At 37.5% G+C, this 14,882-nt stretch overlaps 1 long non-coding RNA gene and 1 other non-coding gene across 2 annotated transcripts; one reads left to right on the top strand and one right to left on the bottom strand.

The window, feature by feature from the left end:
- Positions 1–4,125: 4,125 nt before the first annotated feature.
- LOC120611751 (uncharacterized) lies at positions 4,126–5,532 on the bottom strand. Its single transcript, XR_005655276.1, has 2 exons — positions 5,335–5,532; positions 4,126–5,178 (listed from the first exon to the last, which is right to left on the bottom strand). It is a non-coding gene; the product is annotated as an uncharacterized LOC120611751 (long non-coding RNA).
- A 1,121-nt stretch (positions 5,533–6,653) lies between these two features.
- LOC120611779 (5S ribosomal RNA) lies at positions 6,654–6,772 on the top strand. Its single transcript, XR_005655293.1, has one exon. It is a non-coding gene; the product is annotated as a 5S ribosomal RNA (ribosomal RNA).
- Positions 6,773–14,882: the final 8,110 nt, after the last annotated feature.

Genomic DNA, 14,882 nt, shown 5'->3' with positions numbered 1-14,882 from the left:
AAAACTATATTTTTTTAAAAAGCCAATGATATTGCTTAGATTACTATTATTATATAACATTTACACAAATAACGATCAAATTCCTACTTCATGTTTTTGTGTGAAGTAATGAGGAAACCGAAATTATTTTTAGCATAATGGGAAAAAGCAAGGTCCAGAGACTCAGTTTCTTACACTCAATTGTAATCTTTGTGCTTTGATAGTTGATATGTTTAGGTAAGTATGGACTCACATCTCCTTTGGGTAGCAATGTATGCTCAAAAGTATTTTAAGTAGCTTGTCTTGATATAATCATGCACCACTCATTTTTAACCAGTAAATTAATATTCTTCAGGACTTTCTGGGATCAGTTGAATCTCTTCAGAAGACCTATTATAAGTAACCTAGCATCTCTGGAGTCAGATAAAATCCCAGCTTTATTTGCCAGTAGCATGGGATTGTTGCTTAACCTCGATAAGCCTGTTTTCTCATCAACAAAATGGAGATTAACTACTTCATTAAGTTACAAAGATTAATGAGGCAATTCACATATAATGTCCTACATAGTAAGTGCTCAATAAATATTGCCAATTCCTAATAGAACAAAGAGTTATAAATATTTATTGTATGTCCCTATTTGTGTGAGACCAACCATATGGTAATATCTTTGCAATGAAGTGCATACTGTGCCTAAAAACACGTCCAGATTTTTGCTCTTATTCCTAGACACATTCGAATCAATGGAGAGCTTTTTAAAACTGATAAAATCAGACTATCTGGAATTGGGATCCAGGTATCAATATTTTTTTAAAGATCTCCAGGAAATTTTAATGTGCAGCCAAGCTGAAGACCAAGGTTTAGATGAGAGATGTTAGAATAATTAACTATATATGACAGTATTGAAATGTACATGTTATCTAGACATTTCAATTAACCAGATTAGCTGGTTAGAATATGATAGCTAGATTTGCAGCAAGAAGCATTTTTAAAGTTTATTTGTAGACAATATGAAAATACTAGGGGAGAAACCACATACAAGTGAGGGTTCAATGAAAACAAAATCTCCCCCATAAAGCTGCCCAGGTCCAACCAATCCCGTGTCTCTGATTCTCCTTGTGTCACCTTAGTGGATACATACGTCAGCCAGAAAAGCATAACTCACCCATTATACACACCATCTGATGCAAATCTTTTTCTCCTGGATTTAAAGACAAGGAAAGAAGCTGGAATTTGATCAAAACTAAAGGCCTCAAAGTGGTAAAGAGGAGAATTATAAACAAGAATGAATCCAGGATTGTTATCAGTACCTAGAATAGTATTCTTTATAGGGTATCTAATGTGATTATTATAAATTCATGTGGCTGGAGATAAGGCAGTGAGTGTCATATCAAAACCTACACTAGCAAATAAGGGACAGTATGGGCAGCTGCAGTAGATCTAGCTCTCCCCACTGCTTCCTTCCCTCAAGCCAGCCGGCTAGAACCAGCCTGACAACAAACAGTTTTCACAGTTTGAATAGCTAAACACTGATCTAGCCTTTCTCCACCCACATCCCTCCTCCTTTTCCTCCAGTCCATTTCTGCACATAAAACTGTGTCCCTCTCTAAGTATGCTAAGAAAATGCCAATGCCAGACACAAAGGAAGATGGGGTGGGGAAAGGGAAGAAAGACCGCACATCGGTTGCATCAGAGAGGGAAAGGATTAAAAAAAAAAAAAAAGACTGAGGAGTGATGTAGGTTTTCTTTAACTGTTTCTGGTTGTTAGTAATACTTCTTTTTTTCCCTACTACATAGGATTAACCTGGTATGCTGGTTTAAAATGCAGTTTACTTGGCTGTCACCATGACCTTCTGAATCAGCCTGTGTATCTCCATTTTTTGAGCCAAATTCAAAGTTTATGGAATCAGCCATAAGTTTGCATTTTTAACAAGCATTCCAAGTGATTCTTACATACGTGAAAGTTTTGAGAATAGTGTCTTCAAGAGAGAATTATTTGTAAAATGCTCTTTATTTAAAGCACTCAACATTTATAAACTCATTTTAGCCTCAAGCAACCTTGTCAGGTTGAACAAATACCGTTAGTACTCTCTGACAGAAGAGAAACTTGAGATATTGGGATAAAATCATTGGTAGCAATTTCCTAGTCTCCTGATTCCTGGTTCACTGGAATACCTTAAAAATATATCAAGGGGAAGAATGGAAGAAGAGAGAATGGAATAAGTAAACGTAGAAGGGCAGTGTGCTCTCTTCTAAAAATTAGAGGAACCATCCAGTAATAAACGGATAAAAAGAAAACAAGGGCCCCCCACCCCACCCAGTGCAGGGAAACATGACTGAATTGGTAGACATTTCAACCACAAAAATGATGATATTCAAACCACACAAGGGCTGTGTAGATCCGTCACACATCTTTAGATGGCACCACCAGCACCTTGAATAATTAACAATATTTACAGACTGAATGAAAGAATGCTGGAAGCATCTTAATGAACTGCACCACCATAATTGCCCTAATTTGTTTTGCTGTCTTTTGCACATTGAAGAAGTTAGACTAGAGAGCACTGTTCATTAGTCTAAGTTCATTTAGTTATCTTTAGTGCAAAGAAACAGTGCAATTTATATCTAGTCAGTCCAAATTTTTACATGCCCTATTTCTTCATTTTGTTTTTAAATAATTCTTGCACTTTTGGTTTTCAAACCCATATTGGTCATTGAGCTAGAATTTTTTTTAATTTTCCTTTTTTTCTTATTTAACCTTTCTTCCATCAAGTCCACCTAAATCCCCAAACTACTCTTTCCTTGATGTTTCTTCTCTCTCTCAGCACCTTTGAGTTGGGGTTTCATCCTAACAGCACGATATAAAGTCAAAAGAGATAGTAGAGAGAAAGAAAGGAAAAATGAAAATCTATGTCGAATGACACAATGGAATTACTTGGCAAATTTCTAATATATTTGTTTCAGTCTTTCTTGCTTGTTTCCCAGAATTTTTCTGGACAATTGGAGCAGACAATTTAGACCAAGATAGAGGATCTGTACTACTGGCTTGCTGAGTGAATAAATGATAAATGAGGAAATTACCACAGAAATATTCGAAATATATATAGTTATGTAACTGTCCCCAGTCTTATAATAAACCTAAAACGTCTCAGAACACAGAATGTTCTCAGAGCTTTTACATATATTAAACAGTTTAATACTACTAATAACCCTACTGGGTTTGAGTATCTTCTTTTTACAAATGAGCAAACTGAGGCACAGAGAGGTTAAGTAACTTGTCCAAACTCAGACAGCTAGCAAGTAGATAAATCATTATTCAAATCCAAGCAAAGTACATGCTCTTAACCACTTCTCGTAATCCATCCAAAGACTACAAAATTGATTTTGTCTATAGTTTCCCCCCACTTCTTAGTATATAAAGTTTTATTTAGATAGCAATGCCTGCTGTTTTCCTTATGTCTCCAATACCATATACAAACATTTGAAAAATAATAGTACATATATAGTGGAATGTGTCACAAAGGATCTAAGAGTCAATTAACCAAGTATACCTATAAAGATTCAACAAAGTTATCCAAATATATAGCTTCTATTTTGATTAACAAAGTACAAATCCATTTAAGTCATAAATGAATTGCTAAAATCATAGCTATTTATCATGCTTTTTCTCAAACTTCAGATACTAACAATACAACTACTATCTTGTGGGAGACTGTGAAATGTTCTGACGTTTAAAAAGGGATCCACTGATATGTTGGGACAAAAAGGATTGAGCAGAGAAAGCAGGGTTTAATGCCTAATAGAGAGGTCAAAAGTAGGTCAGTGTCCCTGGCAGTCACAGCTGGTAGAGAGTGATGTCATCAAGAATTGGGGTGGGGGGCAGGGGAGGTGGAATTTAAGGTGGGAAAATAGCGAGACATTGATAGGGAGAACTGTAGGGCAAGAGAGGAGGAATTTACAGAGGCGGGCTTAAGGCAGCCTTTTATAGGCTGATTACAGAAACAGCTGAAGCACCACTTCCTCCTCCCCTCTCCCAGCCTGCTCTCTTCCAGGCCTCGTTCCCTACCTCTGTATCACCATCAGACCTCCTCCGCTGGAGACAAAGACACTCAAGAAAGGAATGAGAAGAAAGACAAGCCTAAAAAAGAATTATTTCGATAACAGAGAATTTTAATCAAATCCAGGGAAACATGATGGAGAGGAACAACAATGGAGGGAGACAGGTTTTAAAAACAGTACAAAGAAAAAGAGGCAAAGATGGCTAAATGAAACAAAAGACATTCATGAAAGGAGCAAAAGTAGTATTGGAAATATAATTCTAATAATTTCTAATTACTTAGGTTTAAAAAATGAAATGAGCACAAGCTAAGAAAGACATAATGGTTGAGATTTGAAATCATCAAAAATATGTAGTGTTGTGGCAACAAAGCAAAACTGGAATGCTCCCAACTAAGACTTCCCTCCCCAGCTCACATCCAACTTCAAAGTTATGCTGCCTCTGTGTTTATTCGTCTAGCTCTAGAAGTTCTCATGACGAAGTTAAATCTTCATTCCAGTTATGGGGGTCTCTATTAAATTTTGTTAATAATTATAGTAGTAACAATAACCATCCTTGGAACACAGAGATAGTGTATCTCAACACCCCCACTTTTGAAATATGCCAGGCACGTCACGTTATTTTAATCACCAAAAATAAATAAATAAATCTTGTTGAATTAATCTGATCAAAACTGAATGTCTTTCCATTATGTCCACTAGCTCTCCTAAACAAAAAAATATATTTTTTTCTCATCTAAGAACTGTTAACACTCCTTTCTAGATAATTGTTAAGTTTTTAAATACCCCTGGTGTAACCAAAACATGCCCGTAATATGCATGTCAAGATAAATCACATCTAGAAAGAAATAAGAAAGAAAAACTAGAAACTATCTCACCAATGTATCAGAAGAAATAGGGTATATAGTGCCTATCTCTGGAAATGTTGCTTTTCTTTCCCTCCTCTTAAATTTCTTCCTTTTCTAAGGGAGGAATTCCTATTGTTTATCTTCTGTTTTCTCTTTTCCCCTTTCTGCAAATCTCCTTTTTCTTTTCTCTTCTTGCAACGGCTTCTCTCTTTATTTCCATCTGATGTTGCCCCCGTATTTCCTTCTGACTTTGTTGTGTCTTGACTCAGTCAGCCAGACTTCCACTAAACTTTCAGAGCTGGAATCGGAACAGTGCATTTGGCAAAAAGTCAGTCACACATACCACACAACCACAAACAAACACTCTGACTACAAAATCCTTTCAACAATATAGTCCCATTTCTCACAGTCAGCAGTTCACGCAGACTCATAATCTGAAATAAGCAACACATACATTCACATACATTCTGCATGCACATGGCCTCTGCAGTCAGCTCACAAAGACACAATATCTGCAGAAAGATCCTGTAGGCAGCATGCACAGACTGCATTCTCCACCCCTTTCATAAGCTCTTCCTGACTGGCTCTCCCAGCTACCTCCTCCCCTCATTCTGCCTGGCAATGACTCCCCTCCTTTTCCTGCAGCTCTTGAAGTCGTAACTGCAGTGCCATCCATCACCCTCCCAACAGATTGTCAGGCAAAGCAATTGTTTCTTGAAGCTCTCTTTTTCCCCTGACTGGGAACTTGTTCTAGCCAAAGGACAGTCAGAATAGAATCTCCTCCTGGAACACAATAACGTAGGTTGGTCCCTAGTGCCCTAACTTGATTCTGCAGATTTTAATTTTGACATGGAAGGCTTGGGGAGAAGGCAGGGAAGAAGGAAAGAGAAGAGAGTGGAGGAAAAATGGAAGGAAGGAAGGAAGGAAGGAAGGAAGGAAGGAAGAAGGAAGGAAGGAAGGAAGGAAGGAAGAAGGAAGGGTGGGGGAGGCAGGAAATGGAGAAGGAGGAATGAAAGTAAAAAGAGAAACAAAGATAATAAAATTATGAAAAATTATAACAGATTCTTGAGCTTTTTGTTACCCAATAAGTTACTGAAGTGACCCCAGAAGTAGGACAGAACATTCTTTGAGAAGGTTAATAGGAGAATCAGTGATAAAGAGAATAATCTGGTAAGATTGTACATTTTGAAATTTCCTAGAAAGACTAGACATCTCAAAATCTGCCACAAAGAAGATTTAAACTAATTTGTATTTAGTGACGCATGGAGAGAAAGTACATTTGACTTTCAGTTAAAACAACAGATGATTTGTCCCAAATATTGCAGTATGAGATATACTAAAAATTTATCTGTTGTTTATCTGAAATTCAAATTTATTTGCCCATCCTGTATTTTATCTGGCAATCATGTCCTCAGGGAATTCTAATGCATGCTGAGTTTTGAGAAATACTGGTATAAAGTAAGAAAGACTACATTTACTTTAAGACCTACTAGAGGTGGTTTCAAAGTGGAGATTCTTACCCCAACCACAAGCATACCAGACTGAAATCCCCAAAGAAGGAGCTCAGGAATCTTCATTTGATATACATAGGATGGTTTTGATGTGCTAAAGTTTGATGCCCACCGACTTCCCCACAATTTTTTCATGGAACTCTCCCTAAATCTGCATTAAAAATTATTTAATTAGGACGTGGTTCCATAGTGTAGCAGTTAACACATCTGCTTTACACGCAGAAGGTCCTGGGTTCATGCCTCAGTGGAGCCACAGTCCATGGTCTATGGCCATGCTACCCTGAACAAGCCCTATCCCGTCTGATCTTGGAAGCTAAGCAGGGTCGGGCCTGGTTAGTACTTGGATGGGAGACCACCTAGGAAGACCAGGTGCTGTAGGCATAAATAATAATAATAAATAAAATAAAAATTGTTTAATTAAACAGGGAGCCATTAGATTGAGGTGGCTCTGAAGCCATGGTGGTCTACATAAGCAAACCCAAATCTAAGCCTATAAGTGACTCGAGGTTAGGAAATCAAAAGCTAAAGACAACCAATCACAAATAGCCAACTAGGCTGTAAGCTATAGCCAAACAAACAACTTCCTTGCTTTCGACTTTTGTCTATAAAAGTCTACCTCTGAGCTCCAGTGGGTCAAATGCTCCTAACTGGTTCCAATTTGGTGCTGCCCAATTCTAATAGATTTTTGTTCAAATAAACTCAAAAATTTTAACATGTCTCAGCTTATCTTTTAACAGTTCCGGTGTCAGGAGAAGGACCAGGAGAGCCCCCCGCAATGACCCCAAGAAACAACGAGCAACCAGGTGTAGGTACCGACATAACCAATTGAAAACTCTTGATTTCTTGTTGCCTCTGATAGTTTGGGGTAAGTCCCTCTTGGATCCTAGCCCCCCAGCTTTTGTTACAAGCTGACCAACTTTATTTGAGCATTTCTTTTTCGACCCAGAGTCTGATACAGTCCAACTTAGAAACCAAACTGAAAAAAAAAAAAAAAAGAAGTAAGAAGCCAAATTAGGTTGGGAGTCAGACTGAGTCTGACTTAAACTGGATTGGGTCCAATGTGAGGCCTCAGGTGAATAAAACTTTGTACTAAGGCTGAACACGCAGGTTAACTTTACAAAAGATAATTTTGAATTACAATGGCCACGGTGGGAAACTTTTAACTTGGATCCATTTTTGAGGTGCCCTAGAGAAAAGGGGGTCTTAGCCAAACACTCACTATAAAAGCAGAAGGAAAATTACGTTTTTCCCTCTACAGTTTCTAGTGACCAGAATGAAATTCTCTGGGACATCTCATTCTCTCTAGAGCCTGCAGATGAGATGGGATCCTGGGAAAACTGGCAATAAGCTGGCAAAGGGTGAGAATTCTTACCAAAGTCAGTTCTCCCAGATTTCTATTTGCGGTGCCTAGTTGAGAGAGGAAGGTAAAATTTCATGTTGCCCCTTCTGTAGGAGTCCAGAGCAAGTCACAAGATGTGCCTCTGTGGTATGCGGGCTCGAGAGAAACTTGTAGTTTCTAAAATAACTTAAATTAAGTGCCTTATCCATAATGAGATTATAAGATAATGCTTTTGGCTTACTCATAAGGGCAGGGCAAATGAACATCTGATCTTCCTGCAATGACCTTCCTTTCTGAAACCCTAAGGTGCCTCACCTCATCCTTAGCACGGTATGTACCTCATTTTAACTCTATCTGTCCATGAACTTCTCATGCATGTGGAGTTCCCATACATACGTATGTAATTAAATTTAGTTATTTTTCTCGTTAATTTCTGTCATGTAGATTTAATTATCAGATCAGCTAAAGGAACCCTGAAGTGTAGAGGAGAGCTTCTTCCTCCCCTTCCCAAGTTCAAACTCTTAAGAATTTGGTTTTGGAATACAAATTCATTATGAATTCTTTCTGTCTCAGGGACAGCTATTGCCTTCTCGTTTGTCTTATTTTTTATCCTGAGAACTTGACTTGGCCTTCTGCCTGCTTGGGCCATGTAGGTTGTCAGTTCTTGTATGTATAGGCATTTCAACTGTCAAGTTGGAAGCCCCCAAAATATGACTGGACAAAGATGTAGGCTGCATGCATTTGCAACTAGATATGGGTTATACTCAGTTTGCAGCTTGGGTGCTACTAACTGTTGCCAGCATCTCAGGAGAATTGTCTAAATCTTTCTTTTGCTGTCTTTGGGAGTGCTTCTGGATCTTGGGAGAATAGTATCTTTTGCACCCTCTATCGGGATGCCTCTGGCATTCAAGGGGCTGTTCAGTATTGCCAAAGAATATTTACTATTTGTTGTAGCTGAAACCTAACAAGATATGTGAAAAGATTTTTTTTTTTAAGGTTTGTCTATGGTCGGAAGTTGGCTCACTTGGAAGCTGGTGTTGAGAGCCTGATAGGAACTTTTTTAAAGGCATTCGTCCCTAAGCAAAATGAAACTATGTACTCAGAGGGAAAGAAAAACATTCTGAAGCCATTATGGAAGCATTTATGAAAAAAAACAAAAACAAAAAAAAACATTCCAAAGACACACAGCTCTAAAACATGGAAATCTTGATTTCCATCTTCACTGGCAACCTCTCTGATATAAAGAAACAAATTGAAAACAACGTAGTTGGAGTGGTGGGTCAGCCTCTTGATATCATTTAGGTTGCAGCCCAATTGTTGGAGGAATCAGAAACAACTGTATTTGCCTTATAAATTGAATTCTTACAAGAACGGAAATGCAGCTTTAGAAGCAATGCAAAGCCACCCATTCTTTTCACCGATCCCCAAACTTCCCTATTCATCTCAGAAGGCTTGCAGATATTATAAAAGATCTAGATTTAGGAAACAAAAACCCTTCTTGGAGAAACTTATTTCCTTTCTCTGTGGCTTTTAAATGTAAAAGTTCTACCTGGGCTTCTCTAGAAAACCAGATCCATCTCTTTGAAATACTTCTGATCAGCTGGCTACAAATCTAGGTTTCTGACCAACCCCCTCCTTGAGTTTAATAGTTTGTTAGGACAGCTCACAGAACTCAGGGGAGTCCTTATTATTACCCATTTATTATAACAGCCAAATACTAGAGATGCATAGGGCAAGGTATGAAAAACTCTACTACATACTGTATGTTTCCAACCATATATATTGTGGAAAAAGAAACACTCTGAAGCAGTAAAAAGGTCAGTCATTGTCAGGACTTAAAGTGGAGGGCAGAGCACAGAGTATTTTTAGAGCATTAAAACTAATATGATACTGTGATGATGGATGCATGTCATTATACATTTGTCAAACGCCATAGAATGTACAACAGGGTGTACAGAGAGATGCATTTGTTACAATTGATAAACCTATACTAACGCATCATTATCACCCAAAGCCCAGAATTTGCATTAGGGTTCACTTTGCTTTTGTACATTGTATAGAGGAGACTATGGGTGTATGGGGCAGGAGGAATATGGGAATTCTCTGTACTTTTCACTCAATTTAGCTATGAACATAAAACTGCTCTAAAAAATAAAATCTATTAAAAAAAAAAAAAAAGCAATGGGCTTAAGTAGGAGTACGCTTCTCCAGCCATTCTAGAATTACTTGCGATAGAATCTGCTAGGTTGGTGATGATCACTTAGGAAATCCTTAGTTTCTGTCTTACTTGCACCAATAGCTAACCTTTCCACCATCTTAAGCAGCCATTGCTACTGATGAAAATGGGTTAAATCACTTGTTTCTTTACATATCAGGGAATAAAGAAAATTCGGAATTACTTCTCCCATTAAATTCTTGATTCCCCAAATGTAGAAGTTGTCTTATTCATCTTTTTAAAATTACCAATACCTAGTGAATTGCCTGGCACTGAGAAGGCAACCAAAATATTAATTAAATACAGTCCTGAGTCATTAGGAATCTTCCACTCTGTCAGGCATAGCTCAAGAGTCATGCCATGTGAACTACATCAACAGTCAATTGGAATAGCAAATGGGATGTAGGAAAAAGCAACTAACTGAAAAACTGGACTAGAAGTTGTTTGTTGCCCTCTTGTGTCCAGTTTTAGGAAATACAGCCTCTCCCCTCCACACAACAAACACATGTGTGAGTCCCAGTGCTTGCTTTTGGGCATGCAACAGTAAACAAAGCATCTGTCCACCATGAGCCACTCATTGTGCTGGAGACAATTTGGAAAGTAATCCAAAGAGGATATTATCCAAACTGGATTATAAAGGATGATTAGAAATTAGGTGGCTGAACAATAAGGATTGTGGGAAAATAAGGATTATGTTGCAGGTGTTGCAAATAGAATATAGTATATGCAATAATATCTTAGAAGAAAGAGAGAGCTTGGACATTCTGTGGAACTGCAAGTAATTCAGTATGGCCGGAAAACAGTCTCTTAGTGGTCACTCCGGGAAGCTCAGCCTAGAGTTTGTTATTTAGCTTTCTCCCCTTCTGATTAATTGACTCTGATCTCTATAATTAAAGCCTGACTGACTCAAGGTGCCAATAGGACATCCAGATAGAAATATGCTCGTACATACTCAGATGTATAGCTCAGAAAATCGTTGTAGATTAGACTGAGGTATAGATCTGGGAGCATAAACAAATAGATGGTAAACAAAGACATGGAGTGGATGTGATTAATGAGGAAGAGAGTATAATCAAAGAGAGGATGGCTGGGGTAAGAACCTTGAAAACTACCAGCTAAGTGTAAAAATTACCAGCTAAGTGTAAACAGAAGAAGAAAAATATATAAATGAACACAGAGTGCAGCTAAGAGAAAAACAAGAGATGTAATGTCATAGATTTCAAGGGAAGAAGACATTTAACGAAGGAGAGAAATAGTCAACAGGGCCTAAGGCTGCAGAAAACAAGAGAAAAAGACTGAAATTTATAATGCTGAGCATCAAACAGGTCCTTGTGTGACAGCTTTTCTTAGAATTGTGAAGAGAGGTGAATCGGGTTTCAGGGGAAAGGCAAGATACAAATGTTCCTTGTTTGGCACTTATCTAGTCTGTTGAAAAGATTCAGTTTAACTTCACAGGCATTGTGCTAAATTAAAGATGACTACACATTTTTTGCCACTCCTCCCATCAAGAGGTGGAGTCTATTTGTCTTGCCCTTAAATTGGAAGGGGCCCTGTTGACTTATTTTGACCAATAGAACATGGTAGGAGTCGTGATGGTTGACTCCTGAGGCTGAATCTTCAGAGATCCGCAGCTTCTTCCTTTGCTTCTTGGGATGCTCCTCTCAACCCACAGCCACACTGTCAGAAGCCCAAGTGAGTCAGGTGTGGATACTACAGGGAAGAGGATCAGATTCCTGCTGGCAGGTAGCACCATCTGAATAAAGTCATTCCTGCTCTTTCAGCCAACACCGCATATAGCAGAATTACTGCCTGATCGACATACAAAAGTGTGGAAAATAATAAATTGTTGTTCTTTCAAATCAGTAAGTTTTGGTATGGTTTGTTAAAACGCTCTTAAGGAAACTGGGAATGGAAAGATATCAAAGTTTTATGATAATCAATCAGTACATAGTGTTTGAAAGAGTAGCACTGGGCTTCTGCCTCGCCATTCTCAGGACAGCTACAAAAGCTTCCTTCACTCTTCTATCAAAGAATTTTAAAGGTGTAGATGACTTCACTGAACAACAAGCAAATTCCAATTTCCCTGTGATGAAACCCAGTTCCAATTTTTATTAATCATCCAACCTTTTATTCTGTTTCTAGAATATACCAATGCCAAGTTACTAGAGAAAGAAGGTCTATCACCAAAGAAATGATTTCTATAGCTTTCCTTAGAAAACTGTATAAGCAATATACTCTATAAGCAATATAAAGGCAAAATGTTGTCTGTTTTATTTTTGCTACATTCCAAATGCCTATAACAGAATGGCTGGAGTATAGGAAGTTTCTCATGTTTGTTGAATGAATAAATGAATTTTAATTATTCATGGTAATTTGTTCAAGCAGTCACTCCAAGATATAATTTAAACTAAGCTCCAGGTTAAATTTATTTTTATTTCGTCCTAATTTATGTGGAAATGGTAAATATAAAGTTACCAAAATCTTCAAAATATTAAAATTATTAAATTCCTCATTCAGATTTTCTTCTCCAGGCAAAATAACTTAAATTCCTTTAGTTTCTTCTTACAAACTAGATTTTATAATTGTTTAATTCTATGGTCCCTTGACAGATTTTCTACATTTCAAGTAAGTCATAGTACTAAATTATATAAAGATTTGATTCATAGTATTAAAGGATCACTCTGTGATTCCACCTGAGTTCTCATGCTTTCTTCCACCCTTTCTGTTTCTCCCTCTCTCTTTATTTCCTTCTTATTTTATTGTCCATCTCTTCCTTCTCTATGCTTTCTCATGAATGTACTAATTTCAAAGGAAACCATCATATTTCTTTTTTAGCACAGTGCCTAGTATATTTTAAGTATTCCATAAACATGTTATATTAATGTTATATTATCAACTACTATTAATAATATAATAGGTAACATAATAGCTAATTTATAGTCTTATATTAATATCTTATATCAATATCATAACATTATTATATACTATATAGTTATAAATGTTATTATGTTCATATAATAGATAACATATACAGTATTGTAGTTATAGGACATATTAGTTATCTAGCAGCTTAAGACAACCCCTTTCCCAAGGTTTTTGTTCTTTAGAAATCCAAGCACAGCTTAACTGCGTACCTCTGGCTCAGGGTGTGTCACGAGCTATATAGTCAAGGTGTTGGCTGGGACTGCTGTCCTCTCAAGGCCCCACTGAGAGAGGATCCACTCCCAAGTTCATTCACACGGCTTTTGGCAGGCCTTAGGTTGCTGGCTGTTCTTGCCACATGAGCATTTCTATAGAGTAGCTCACATCATGGCAGCTGGCTTTGTTCAGAGCAAACAAGCAAGCAAGAGATTAGGAGAGAAGCCCAGAACTAGAAGCCAGAGTCTTTGTTATCTAATCTGGGAAGATACACCCCATTGTGTCTGCTGCATTCTATTTGCTAGTAGTCCCTAAATTCATCCCACACTCAAGGGGAGAGGATTATACAAGGGGATCACTCGGGGCCATTTTGCAGCCTGCCTAGGCACATATAATCTATAAAAATATAAATATGTATTAATCATATAAAGGTACTAAACTGAATAGCTATATTAGCTATTATTATTTGTTAATCATTGTATACATTTGCTAATAATAGTGTAAATATAAACTTCCCTGGGTTTTTTCTATATTTGCAAATTTCAGACTTTCTCTGTTTTTGTTTGTTTAAAGCCAGATTGGGCAGATGGAGATTTCCTAACTGTTAATGAATTTCTAGTATTTGTCCTATTTTGTTAGTGTGTAGCCCATTTTATTGGTTATTCAAAATTTTTATTGTGGGTTCCATTTCAGGAACCTTAACAGAATCTGGAACTCATATCAAGCATTTTACATGTGCATGGTCAAGAGAATGTGTGGGTGTGACAATGCAAGACCACTAGTGCTATCAGAAAATTGACACAAAGCAGAATGATGAAACAAAAGGACTAATTATTGTAGGTATAAGTTACATGTGTTTTATATGCACCGATTTTAATTACAGCCTTCCTGCTAAAATTCTTCCCTTTCTGAAATAACCATTGCCTACTTCCTTTCATTCTGTTACCCTCCTATTGCTTCAATACATTGGCCTAGTTGTTCCCCTACCTGTACTCTCAAACTACCTTCTCTAAAACTTTATCCTCTACTTCTTTGAATTTGACTCTGTTTTTAAATGTTTAACCTCGAGATAGAAAGTTACTATTTCAAATCTTCATCTCAACTCAATTCAAATAGCCCAATTTTGAGTTATGTGCTAATCATTACATCAGCTGGAGATGAGTAACACTTAGCCTTTGCAATCAGGAACTCTCGGTCTAATTTGGAATATGAACATGTAAAAGAAAGAACATAATACGATTAATGACATAAGTATAAAAATAAAGAGGTAGCTCAGTAGAGGGGAAGATTAACTCTTCAGAAGCAGAGGGGACCAAAAGTTCTCTGGGAAGAGGCAACTTCTAAGCTGGGTTTTAATGTACATATCAACATTTATTTACTGGAGTTGGGAAAAGGATATCTCAGGAAAAAAAAGGAACAGGAAGAGTCATGCACCGAGGCATGAAGAACAGTGTGTTATAGCAGGTATGGGGTAGTAAGAAGCGGGAAGTTCTCCCTGGCCCAAGTTTTCTGAGGATGTGTGTTGGCTGGCTCCTAAGTCCTGCGATGAATCCAACTTTTAGGTTTGACTGTCACTACTTTATTGCTTCATTCCACTATACACACTGCTCTCTCTCTCCCTTCCCCCTCCCCCAGTTCATATAACCCTCCTCCCTTCTTTTCCTTCCTTTTATGGAAATTTTGTGTGTGTGCATGTGTTTAGGCCCTGGATTTAATTTAGTTGGATTGGACTGTAGTAATAATGTTTCTGTACATTTGCCCAGAGGCTTTCAGCTAATGGGTGTATTCTTTACAGGCCA

Source organism: Pteropus medius, unplaced genomic scaffold (assembly GCF_902729225.1).
Source record: "Pteropus medius unplaced genomic scaffold, Ma_sr-lr_union100, whole genome shotgun sequence".
Lineage (NCBI taxonomy): Eukaryota > Metazoa > Chordata > Mammalia > Chiroptera > Pteropodidae > Pteropus > Pteropus medius.
Note: the sequence above shows the minus strand (reverse complement) of the source record. Positions and strands in the feature narration are given on the sequence as shown.